We start from the raw sequence: 11042 nt of genomic DNA on the forward strand, positions 1-11042 counted from the left end.
TTCTTAGATCTCTGGTTGAGTTCACAGGTGTTCAGGGTGATTTGATAGCTATCTAGCTGAATTCCTGGGACCAGACAAAACTAAGGTCTCCTACTCCTCCACCATCATGGAAAAGCATATCCTCAATAATGTTTATGAATAAAAACCAACCTGTATAGTATACTTTTGTGGGCCAGGCACTCTTTTTTTTTTTTTTTTTTAAAGATTTTATTTATTTATTTGAGACAGAGAGAATGAGAGACAGAGAGCATGAGAGGGAGAAGCAGACTCCCTGCCGAGCAGGGAGCCCGATGCGGGACTCGATTCCGGGACTCCGGGATCATGACCTGAGCCGAAGGCAGTCGCTTAACCAACTGAGCCACCCAGGCGCCCCTGTGCCAGGCACTCTTAAAAGTATTTTGTGATTATTCAACTAATTCTTGAAACCACCCTAGGAGGTGACCACAATTATGATCCCCATTATACAGATGAGGAATAAGGCACAGAGATGATAATTGCTCAAAATCACAAATCTAGTAAGTGGTACTGTCAGGATGTAAACCTAAGTACATTTGACTCTAGACTCTTTACTTTTTAACCTACCTTCACTATCTCATAGTGAGGGCTGTATTCAAAACAGTGATTACCAAATCATTGAACATGTTTTAAAAATATACTTAACAGGATTGACAAATCTGCTGATGCAGCTCATTTGTGACCCTGCAGAGGTAAGTGCTTCTGAACTGGCCTGGTTGGCCTGGTTGCCATTTTCTTCTCTAGCCATTTCTTGAGGGCTTACCTTTGGTAAATGCCACCTTTCTCACAAGCTTTAGATTTGGAAGCTATCTATGAATAACAAATTCTTTAAAAACATTGTAGCTCCAAATTAATATCATATTTTCTTTTCTAATTTTTTATTATGGGTAATAGTAGCCCTCATTTGAATGCTGTCTTCCTAGGTGGTGGCCATCCACACTGTATATAACAGCAGAGCTCTGTTGGAAGTGGCAAAAGAGATGAAAGTCGAGTTGATAACTAAGCTAGGATGAGACTTGAGAAAGCAATAAAACAAATGGATTATTGCTTTGGAGTGGTTTTGATCTAAATATGGAGAATGATTATGAACTGTAAGGCTTTGAAAAATCAGTATGACCCTGTAAAGATAACAGGTAGGAACGCCGTGCTTGAATCTTAATGTACAGGTTAAGACCCAGAAGTGCTCATGACTCCCTAAGAATTTTCTCTAGAACATTTCCAATAAAGTCACACACGTAGTGTGGTTGACAGCATTAGAATACACTTGAGATCAGTAATGATGAATCTGAATTCACACTGGTTGACATAGTTGTTTTTCTCTAGCTATGTTCAGCTTTGATGGTGCAAAAATTAGACAAAAGCAGAGCTGGATTTAACTGGGGTTGTGGTTTCACAAAGCCAGATAGGGGAAGGGAGTTGAGGGAGTCTTTGCTATTCTCAACTATTCATTATATGTAAATTTTATAAACACCTTTTCCAATTTCATGTAAAAGTCTTGGGAATTTATTTGAACTCTCTTGACCATACTAATCAATTTGGGACTAATCACCTCCTTTAGGATACTGAGTCTTACATCTCTTTACAATGTAAAGATTTTTTAGTCTCTATAACATCTTTCAATAGAGTTTTCAATTTTTCTCCAAAAAATTAAATCACATAGAGATACTAAATCTAGTATCAGTGGACATGAAAAAAACTGTGTATCTATCACAACCTTGCTCATTGTTTTCATATTTAAAGTTGTCTTATGAAAATTTGCCATTCTAAGTTTCATCATAAAATTATGAAATTATTATTGCTGTCAAATTTTATTTTGAGACTCAAATGGTCTAGTAATAACAAATGTTGTAACTCAGCTGCCCATTTAGAAATAGTTCTCTTAAAAAAAAAAAAAAAGAAAGAAAAAAGAAATAGTTCTCTTGTAGCTGTTTTCCTTTGAGTTTTTATCCTCTGAGTAGGCTGTCTTGCCTCTCCCAAAGATATTGTGTTATTTCTCCCTTGTAGATATTTATTTTTTCTTTTCACTTAGTTCCCCTACAGTACAAAATATTTGGAAATGCAGTGTCCTAAAGAGATTGTGTAAATGTTTTAAGGCATCATGCATCATTATAATTAGTTACTCAAGTTCACAGCCCCAAATTTCAACATTATATTAGATTTTTAGAAATCCAGTAATTTGGTTAAAATGAGGGTTCTCTTTCTCTGTGTGTGTGTGTGTGTGTGTGTGCATGAGCATGTGTGTAACATTGGCTGTATATTTGGATTAGTTTCCTATGTCTGCCATAACAAGGTACCACAAACTGGATGGTTTAGAACAATAGAAATTTATTCTGTCACACTCACACTTTTGGAGGCCACATGTAGAAAATCAAGGTGTTGACGAGGGCATGCTCCCTCCAAATCTTCTAGGATCCACTCTTGCCTCTTATAAGTTTTTGGAAGCCCCATGTATTCTGTGGCTTGTGGTAGCGCTGCTGTAATTTCTGCCTCTGTCTTCACATGGCCATCTTCTCTATGTGATTTTGTCTTCTACTCGTCTTAGAAGGACACCAGTTGTATTGGATTAAACCCAGCCTGCTGTGGTATGACCTCATCTTAACCAACTACATCTGCCAGGACCCTATTTCCAAATAAGGTCATTCTGAGGTAGTGGGGGTGAGAACTTCAAAATATCTTTTTTTGGGAGATACAGGTCAACTCATAACAACACCTAAGTACTTGCTAAGAGATCCCGTGTTAGTTTTTTAGGAATATGTGCATATTCATTTAAAAATGTAACTTCGAGAAAATAAAAAATAAAAATGTAACTTTAACATTTTTGTTAAATGAAATAATATACTGTTAAAATCTGCAAGGATAAAATATTGCACATCAACTAGACCTTTATGAGAACTCTTCATTGTTTCCTTCAATAAGAGTTCTGCAGGTGATATTTTTTATATTTTTGATTAAGAAATTTGTCTGAATCACTGACTTTACTATAGTTTTCTTGAGTATATTTCCAAGACTATGCAGCTTCCTACCTAGTTTCATGTTTGCTTCTAGAAATGAGAAAGATAAAGTTTGAGAAAAGAAGCTCATCTAAGTTAAACACACTGTGTGACTCTCCTCTCTATTTTCTTACTTTGAAATGTATAAAAGGAAATGGTCTTCTTTCAAAAAAGGCTCTAAAATATCTTGTTACATTTATAAAGTCTTCTGAACGCTGTAATAAGTCTGCCAGCACCATCTTTGCTTTAGAACATTGTTGAAAATGTCCTTCTGTAAAATAGATCTTTCTGAGCTGCTCACCCCAATATTTGTGTTGGTTCAAAAGAGAAATGAAAAGTTAACAATAAACAACAGTAAAAACAAAATCTTGAAGGTAGATCAGAGCTAGAGGGTGGTCATCTAGTTGAACTCCCTGATTTACAATGGAGATAGTGAGGCCCAGATGTTCCTGAAGGTCACTTTGTTGAAACATGGCAGAACTGGGTCTAAAATCATGCTCTACTGAATCACATTGTCTTTTCTTTCTTATCTTATTCAGAACTTGTACAAAAGGTTAACAATGGCTGGCACTGAATTGTACACTTTTTTATTGCAGTATAGTTGACACACAATGTTATATTAGGTTCAGGTGGATCACATAGTGTTTCAACAACTGTATACATTGTGTACCACAAGTGTAGCTCCCATCTGTGCCCATACAGAGCTATTACAGTACCATTGACTAGGTTCCTTATGCTGTACTTTTCATCGCTAGGATTTATTCATTCCATAACTGGAATACTATACTTCCTACTCCCCTTCACCCATTTTGTCCATTCCCCTGTTCCCCTCCCCTGTGGCCACCATTAGTTTGTTCTCTGTATTTGTGGGTCTGTTTCTACTTTTGTTTGTTTGTTTGTTCATTTGTTTCGTTTTCTAGATTCCACATAAAAGTGAAATCATATGGTATTTGTCTTTCTCTGTCTGACTTATTTCACTTAGCATAATACTCTCCAAGTCCATCCAAGTTGTCACAAGGGGTAAGATCTCATTCTTTTTTTAGAGCTGAGTAATATTCTATTCTATTCTTTGTCATGTTGAGGTATGTTCCCTTTATATCTACTTTGTTGAGTTTTATCATAAGTAGATGTTGAATTTTATCAGATGCTTTTTATGTGTCTATTGAGTTGATCATATGATTTTTATCCTTCATTTTGTGTTAAACCATCCTTGCATCCTTGGAATAAATCCTACTTGATCATGGTATATGATCCTTTTAATGTATTGCTGACTTCAGTTTGCTAATATTTTGTCGAGGATTTTCTATGTTCACCAGGGATATTGGCCTGTAATTTTCTTTTCTTATGATATCCTTGTTTGCTTTTGGTATCCAGGTAATGCTGTCCTCATAAAATGAGTTTGGAGGAGTTACCTCCTCTTCTATTTTTGGAAGAGTTTGAAAAGGATTGCTGTTAGTATTTCTTTGAATGTTTGATAGTATTCATCAGTGAAAACTGTTTAAGAAATAGTCTTAAAACATTTCTTGACTTTCAAAAAATCTGCACACATTTATAAGGTTAAGTTAAAATGTAAACTTAAATAATGCTCTGTCATGCAGCATGAAATACCATACTACAAGTTCACCTTTCTAGAGGGCAAATTAGATTAATAGGAAACTTAGTGTTTTTTTCTGTCCTTTCTTTGTGGATTTCTTGTTAGTGATTCATAGGCCTTCCAAATTGATCACCTAACTTTCTTACCTTTTGTCTTCTGTATTATGTCTCTTTGTCTTTTTTTTTAAATCCATCTTTATTGATATAAAATTTTTATTCAATAAAGTTCACTCATTTTAATTGTACAGTTCAATGAGTTTTGGCAATGTATATAGTCATATAGCCTTCACCACTCTCACTCCAAAGAGTTCCCTCATCCCCTTTGTAGTCACCCCCTTTCCTTTCCCTCTCCCCCCAGGAGTTTTGCCTGTTTTAAAATGTCACATAAACAGACTCACATAGTATATGGGCTTTTGTGTCTTTTTTTTTTTTTTAAGATTTTATTTATTTATTTGACAGAGAGAGACACAGCGAGAGAGGGAACACAAACAGGGGGATTGGGGGAGGGTGAAGCAGGCTTCCCGCCGAGCAGGGAGTCCGATGTGGGGCTCAATCCCAAGACCCTGGGACCATGACCTGAGCCGAAGGCAGACGCTTAATGACTGAACCACCCAGGCGCCCCTTGTGTTTTGTTTCTTTCATTTAATATCATTCATTGGAGTTTTTTTCATGCTATGTACATTAATAGTTTGTTTCTTTTTATTGCAGGGTAGGATTCCTAAGCCACAAATTGTTGGTCCATTCACCAATTGATGGACATATAAGTCATTTCCAGTTTTCATTTCTTCTGGATAGATACCTAGGTATGGAATTTCTGGGTCATGTGATTAGGTATGTTTAGCGTCATAAGAAATTGCCAAATAATTTTCTAAAGTGACTGTACCATTTTATACTTGCAAAAGCATTTACTGTATAACCTTGCCAAGATTTTATTCTATGTTTGCTTTGAGAAATTTTATAGTTTTATAGTTTATAGCTGTTCTATTTAGGCCCATGATTCATTTTGAGTTAATGTTTTGCATATGATGGGAGATGAGAATCAAGATTCTTTTTATTGATTGATTTGGGGGTTTTTTTTGCGTATGGATATCCATTTATACTAGCACCATTTGTTGAAAAGACTATCCTTTCCTCATTGAAATACCTTGGTACTTTTGTAAAAAATTAATTAGCTATATACGGTATGTCTATGAGTCTTTCTGGACTTCCTATTCTGTTCCATTGATCTATTTGTCTCCCTTGATGCCAGTACCACACTGTCTTAATCATTGTAGCTTTATCATAAATCTTGAAATCAAATTGAAGTCCTTCTAGTTCTTTAAATTTCTCTCAGCAATATTTGCAGTATAATGGTAGTGGGCATATTTTATTTAATCCATCCTTAAATATTTCATGTTTTCTGTTGCTGTTGGAAATGATACTGCATTTTTTTTAAAAACTTATAATTTCTACTTGTTTGTTGCTGATACATCTTTTGTTCCTTTTTCTATTTCCAGGGAGGTTTATCAAGTTTATCTTCCAAAACTTCTATTAATTTTTTTAAAAATTGCAATTAAAAATGTTTAGTGTGGTAAAATATACATGAAATAAAATTTACCATTTTAGCCATTTTTAAGTGCACAGTTCAGTGACATTAAGTACATTCACATTGTTGTACAACTACCACCACCGTCCATCTCCAGAAGTTTTTCATCATCCCATACTGAAACTGTCTACTCATCTGGCCCCTGTTACCCACTGTTCTACTTCCTGCCTCTGTGTATTTGATTATTCTAGGTACCTTATTCACAAATGAGTTACATATCTACTACTACATGAAAGGAAAAAATTTCCACCCAGGACAATAAATAATATTGAGATAAAATGGAAATGTCAGATGACAGTGAGTTTGTAGCAATAAAAGGAAAGTGAGTTTCCAAAAAGACACTGGCAAGGCAATATACTATGGCATTTCCGGTGATGAATGTATTCCTGAGTTCTCTGGAAACTAGAAAACAAGTTGAATAATGAGCAATATATATCTGTTGATTAAAAAAAATCCCACACCTCATAAATACAAGTAGAATATAAAAGAATCATTTATTGTCTAATTTTTTAATTTAATGGAGCTTGCTTAACCTCTTATTGCTTTTCTTCCAACCATTTCCTTCTCTTCAGCATCTTTATTAGAGGGTGGTTAGTTACACGTAGAGGCAAAAGTCCACCAGGCAATTCTACTCTTTGTTTTTGGCTAAGAGGCTGGAGCTACCAGCTTAAAGAGAGTTTAAGGATTATCTATGGTTTAAATTATTGGTGCTGTCCCTATTACTATAGATTACTTAGTGCTAAATATAATTATATTGAGTACTTACTGGAATACTATTTTGAGTTCCAAGTTTAATATTTAAGGTGGATGAAGAAGATAAAATGATACCAAAAACTAAAGAACTAGACCTATGAAGAAGAGCAAACGGTGACTTTTTGTTTTGATTTGTTTTGCCTGGGAAAAGTAAAGGTTAAGTGGAAATAGCATTGTTCAAGTACATCAAGAGATATTTCATGTCGGTGTTTCCCATGGCTCCTTTCTAGGCCTTTTCCTCCAAGGGTAGCAGAGAGTATGCATCAACCTGCTCCACCACCCCCACCCCACAATTTTCCCCCAGACCTTTACCCATGAAACTTAACTTACAAGTTTAGGTACCTGGTCTCCAGACTAGACCTCCATCCTAAGCCCCAGCCCTGGCTTTGTAGCTGCTTCCTGATTGTTTCTACTCCAATATTCTACAGGCAAGTCAAGTTCACTGTAGTATCTAAAAACTAAGGTTGTCATAGTCTCCCCAGCATTACGCACCAGTTCTGTGCTTCCTCTCCTGATTCTTTGCATTCACAGTGGTAGCACCAATTTACCTTGCCACCTATGCACAAAGCTTATTTCAGACTTTTTTTCTTCTTCTTTTCCATCAGACCCTCCATCTTATTAGTCATCAAATTCTATGAGTTCAGCTTCTTCAGTGTTTTTCAAATTTATCTTCTCCTATTTCCCAAGCTATTGGTTCAGGCCCCTATCAATTTTTGCCCAAATTATTATTAGTAGTTATGTTTCACTTAAGCCATAGTAACTATAACCAAGTTATTGGGCAAAGATTATCTGTAATATTGTAATTGCATCTTAAATATTGTTTCCTTACTCTATCATCCACAACCCATCCTCTATCAGTGTTATTTTTGTAAATTAGCAATCAGGTCATCCCACCATTTTAAAAAAGATTTTATTTATTTATTTATTTATTTATTTATTTATTTACTTACTTACTTACTTACTTACTTACTTACTTACTTACTTACTTACTTAAGAGAGTGAGAGAATGGTTTGGAGGAGGGGTGGGGGAGAGGGAGTGAGGGAGAGAATCTGAAGCAGACTTGGTGCGGAGCCCAATTTGGGGCTTGATCTCATGCCTGCAGGATCATGACCTGAGCTGAAACGAAGAGTCAGAGGCTTAACCAACTGAGTCACCCAGGCACCCCTTGCCCACCATTTTGCTTAAAGACTTTTAATATCTCTTTACTTAGAGGATAATGCCTTCACTCTTCAGCATGGCATTCAAGATTCTTCACAGTCTGTATGTGGTTTATTTTTCCTGGTTTTATCTTCAGTCACTTTCTACCTCTCTTTACCAAATGTCTCTCTATGCCTTGAATCTGTGCTGGAGTTTTAGCCCTCCCTGCCTCTGTAGGTGCTATTCCCCCTTTCATTAGATGGCTTTCCTTCTTTCTCTACCTTAAAAGATTAATTTCTTTTTATGAAGACTTCCCCAAATCCTGCTGGAATATGTCTATGTTTGTGTCTGTCTGTCTCTCTCTCTAATATATATACATATATAGTATGAATTATGTTGTATTAATTATGAGCATATAATATATATTATACATTTATAGTATGAGTTAATTAATATACGTATATCCTATATATTCACACACACATATATATACACACATGTATATGAATATATTTACATTTACATTTATGTATATACACCTAAATATTCTTATGTAAACTGGACTATATGTACCTTGATGTTAAGAAGTGTGTTTTATTTATTCTTTATCACCAGGACCTAGAAGGTCAGATTTTAGTTGAGTAAATGCGTAATGTTTATTGCAAAGATAGTGACTACCTGGTTTCTATTTTCAGAGAAGATAAAACAGCAGAAATTATACTTCAGTCTTTGGTATTAGGAAGAATAGGTGAGATGCTGGAACGAGTTATTTATAACTTGGATAATTTTATGAATTCTTTTCTGTAGTTCTTTTTTCTCATGAGTATAGATTTTTATTTGTCTAAGATGGTTTAGGAATTTCTCTGCTTGGATTTGTGCTGCTAGATCAAAATTAATTTTCTTCTGAATCAAAAATAATTTTTCTGTTAGATCATAATAAATTTCACCAGAGAAATGGTACACATTGCACTTAGCCTAAGGAAATGCAGTATTAATGCAAAGGACCCAAGAAGGTTAAAGGAGAAAGACTAGGTTCAATTTTAATTATGACTTTCGCTTGCCTATTACATGATTTCTTTTTGGAACTTAAAAACTTGATTTTAAGTCCAACACTAATTTTCAATGCTTAATGAGCATGGCTGAAGATGTTGATCTCATAATATTTATATTTCTATTCTTATTACAGAATGAACTTAGTAGAAGTCAAAATGTTAATCAGAACAAGGAGATGCATTTCACAAAAAAGGTACATTTCATGCAAAATGGTAGGGACAATGACATAGCAAGCTGTTAGTTTTTCCCTTAGGAGTGCCAACGTGATGTTTCAGTTTTTTTTTAAGTAGAAAGGTTGAATGTAATTCAGTGGTGCTCTTGAATATTGGCAAGTCATTTTTCAGTAGACAAATAAATTGTGCACAGCCTTCGAAATAGATTTGTCAGGAATCTATCACTCATTTTCCTCCTGTGTGCTGAACCTACTCTGGAGTCCACAACCTGCAGTATGTGGATAAGAGTATAGCCATCCTATGCCTTTTAATTCTTTCAGGGGGGCAAACATGATAGAAGGACAATTAACCTGTTCAATGTATGCCAGATTAGGGATCAATTCAGCTTCCTGCAAAAAAGTAGAATTCTAGAATGGGATATTTCCTTAAGTAGTGAGTTTCCCTTTACTGAAAATGTTCAAGCACATTTGTGCTGATTTGTTCAGTGCTGTATTCCAGAGTGCTTGGTACAGAGTAAATACCCAATAAATATTTAATATGCAAATGAATAAAGCACAAAATAGATGATGTTTAAATTAGCTTATGCTGTATAATGAACCATCCCAAAAAGTAGTAGTTTAAAACAACAATGATTTATTATTTTTCATGATTCTGAGGGTTGGCTGCAGAATCTGAAATGGTCTCACATTTCTGGGGACCTCAGCTCTATGGTTGGGACAGCTAGGTCTCTCTCCCCGTGTGTATCTCATCTTCAGCCTCAGTGTTCCAAGAGAGTGAGAATGGTAACTGCAAAGCCTCTGCTGGTTAGGCTTGCAACTCATTTCCAGGGCATTCTATTGGTCAAGAAAGTCACAAGGCCAGATCAGAAGGGGTGGGAAAATTGACCCTACCTCTGGATGGGAGTTGTTGCAAAAAGTTTGTGGCTGTTTTTAATCTACCACAGATGACCAACTTAAAAAAAAACCTTGTGTAGGGAATTCTTGTAATGGGACGGAGATTGGTCAACCCAACCTCCCAGAGCCCTTCCAACTCAGATTCTATAATTCCATCAAGCTGAATGGATCTCTTGCAGTGTTCTAAGAGAATAGTTACTAACTTGTGGTATCTGGAAATTTTAATCTACTTCTGGTAAGGTAATTTCAAAAATAATTCATGGAGTAATCCTTTTTCTAATTATTATTATGATTAAGAATTTATATTCTTCCTTTAAGCATTTCAAATGCCCATCAGAATTTTGTTAGTAAGGGTGATATTTACACGTAGTTGCACTAATGTGTAACTAACTCTACATTTAATTCTGGTGTATCAGCAACATTCTCCTTTCCTTATGCTTTGTTGACCATTTTTTTTTTTTTTAAAGATTTTATTTTATTTATTTGACAGAGAGAGAGAGACAGCTAGAGAGGGAACACAAGCAGGGGGAGTGGGAAAGGGAGAAGCAGGCTCCCAGCCAAGCAGAGAGCCTGATGCGGGGCTCGATCCCAGGACCCTGGGATCATGACCTGAGCCCAAGGCAGACGCTTAACGACTGAGCCACCCAGGCGCCCCTCTTTGTTGACCATTCTATGAACACTGGGTAAACTCTTTACTCTTAATTCATCCGTCAAATACTGACATTTTAGAAGTCACTGAGCTCAATAATATAAAATTTTAATTTTTCTTCTGCTTCAGAGGAGAGTGTGTATATTATTGTCTCAGTATTTATGGCTATTTGTTAAAAAAGTTGTAAATCGGAAGGGGGC

At 35.7% G+C, this 11042-nt stretch overlaps 1 long non-coding RNA gene across 2 annotated transcripts in view; it reads left to right on the top strand.

The window, feature by feature from the left end:
- The window catches only part of LOC145723897 (uncharacterized), a 19105-nt gene extending 8736 nt beyond the window's left edge, over positions 1–10369 (top strand). Inside the window, exons 3-5 of one of the 2 annotated variants that reach the window (XR_014149282.1) lie at positions 664–707; positions 5307–5429; positions 9261–10369. This is a non-coding gene — a long non-coding RNA (uncharacterized LOC145723897). The remainder of the gene's footprint in view (positions 1–663; positions 708–5306; positions 5430–9260) is intronic. The other variant, XR_014149283.1, reaches the window with a different exon arrangement.
- Positions 10370–11042: the final 673 nt, after the last annotated feature.

The sequence above is a fragment of the Leptonychotes weddellii genome, chromosome 10 (genome assembly GCF_054177405.1).
Source record: "Leptonychotes weddellii isolate Sample4059 chromosome 10, ASM5417740v2, whole genome shotgun sequence".
NCBI lineage: Eukaryota > Metazoa > Chordata > Mammalia > Carnivora > Phocidae > Leptonychotes > Leptonychotes weddellii.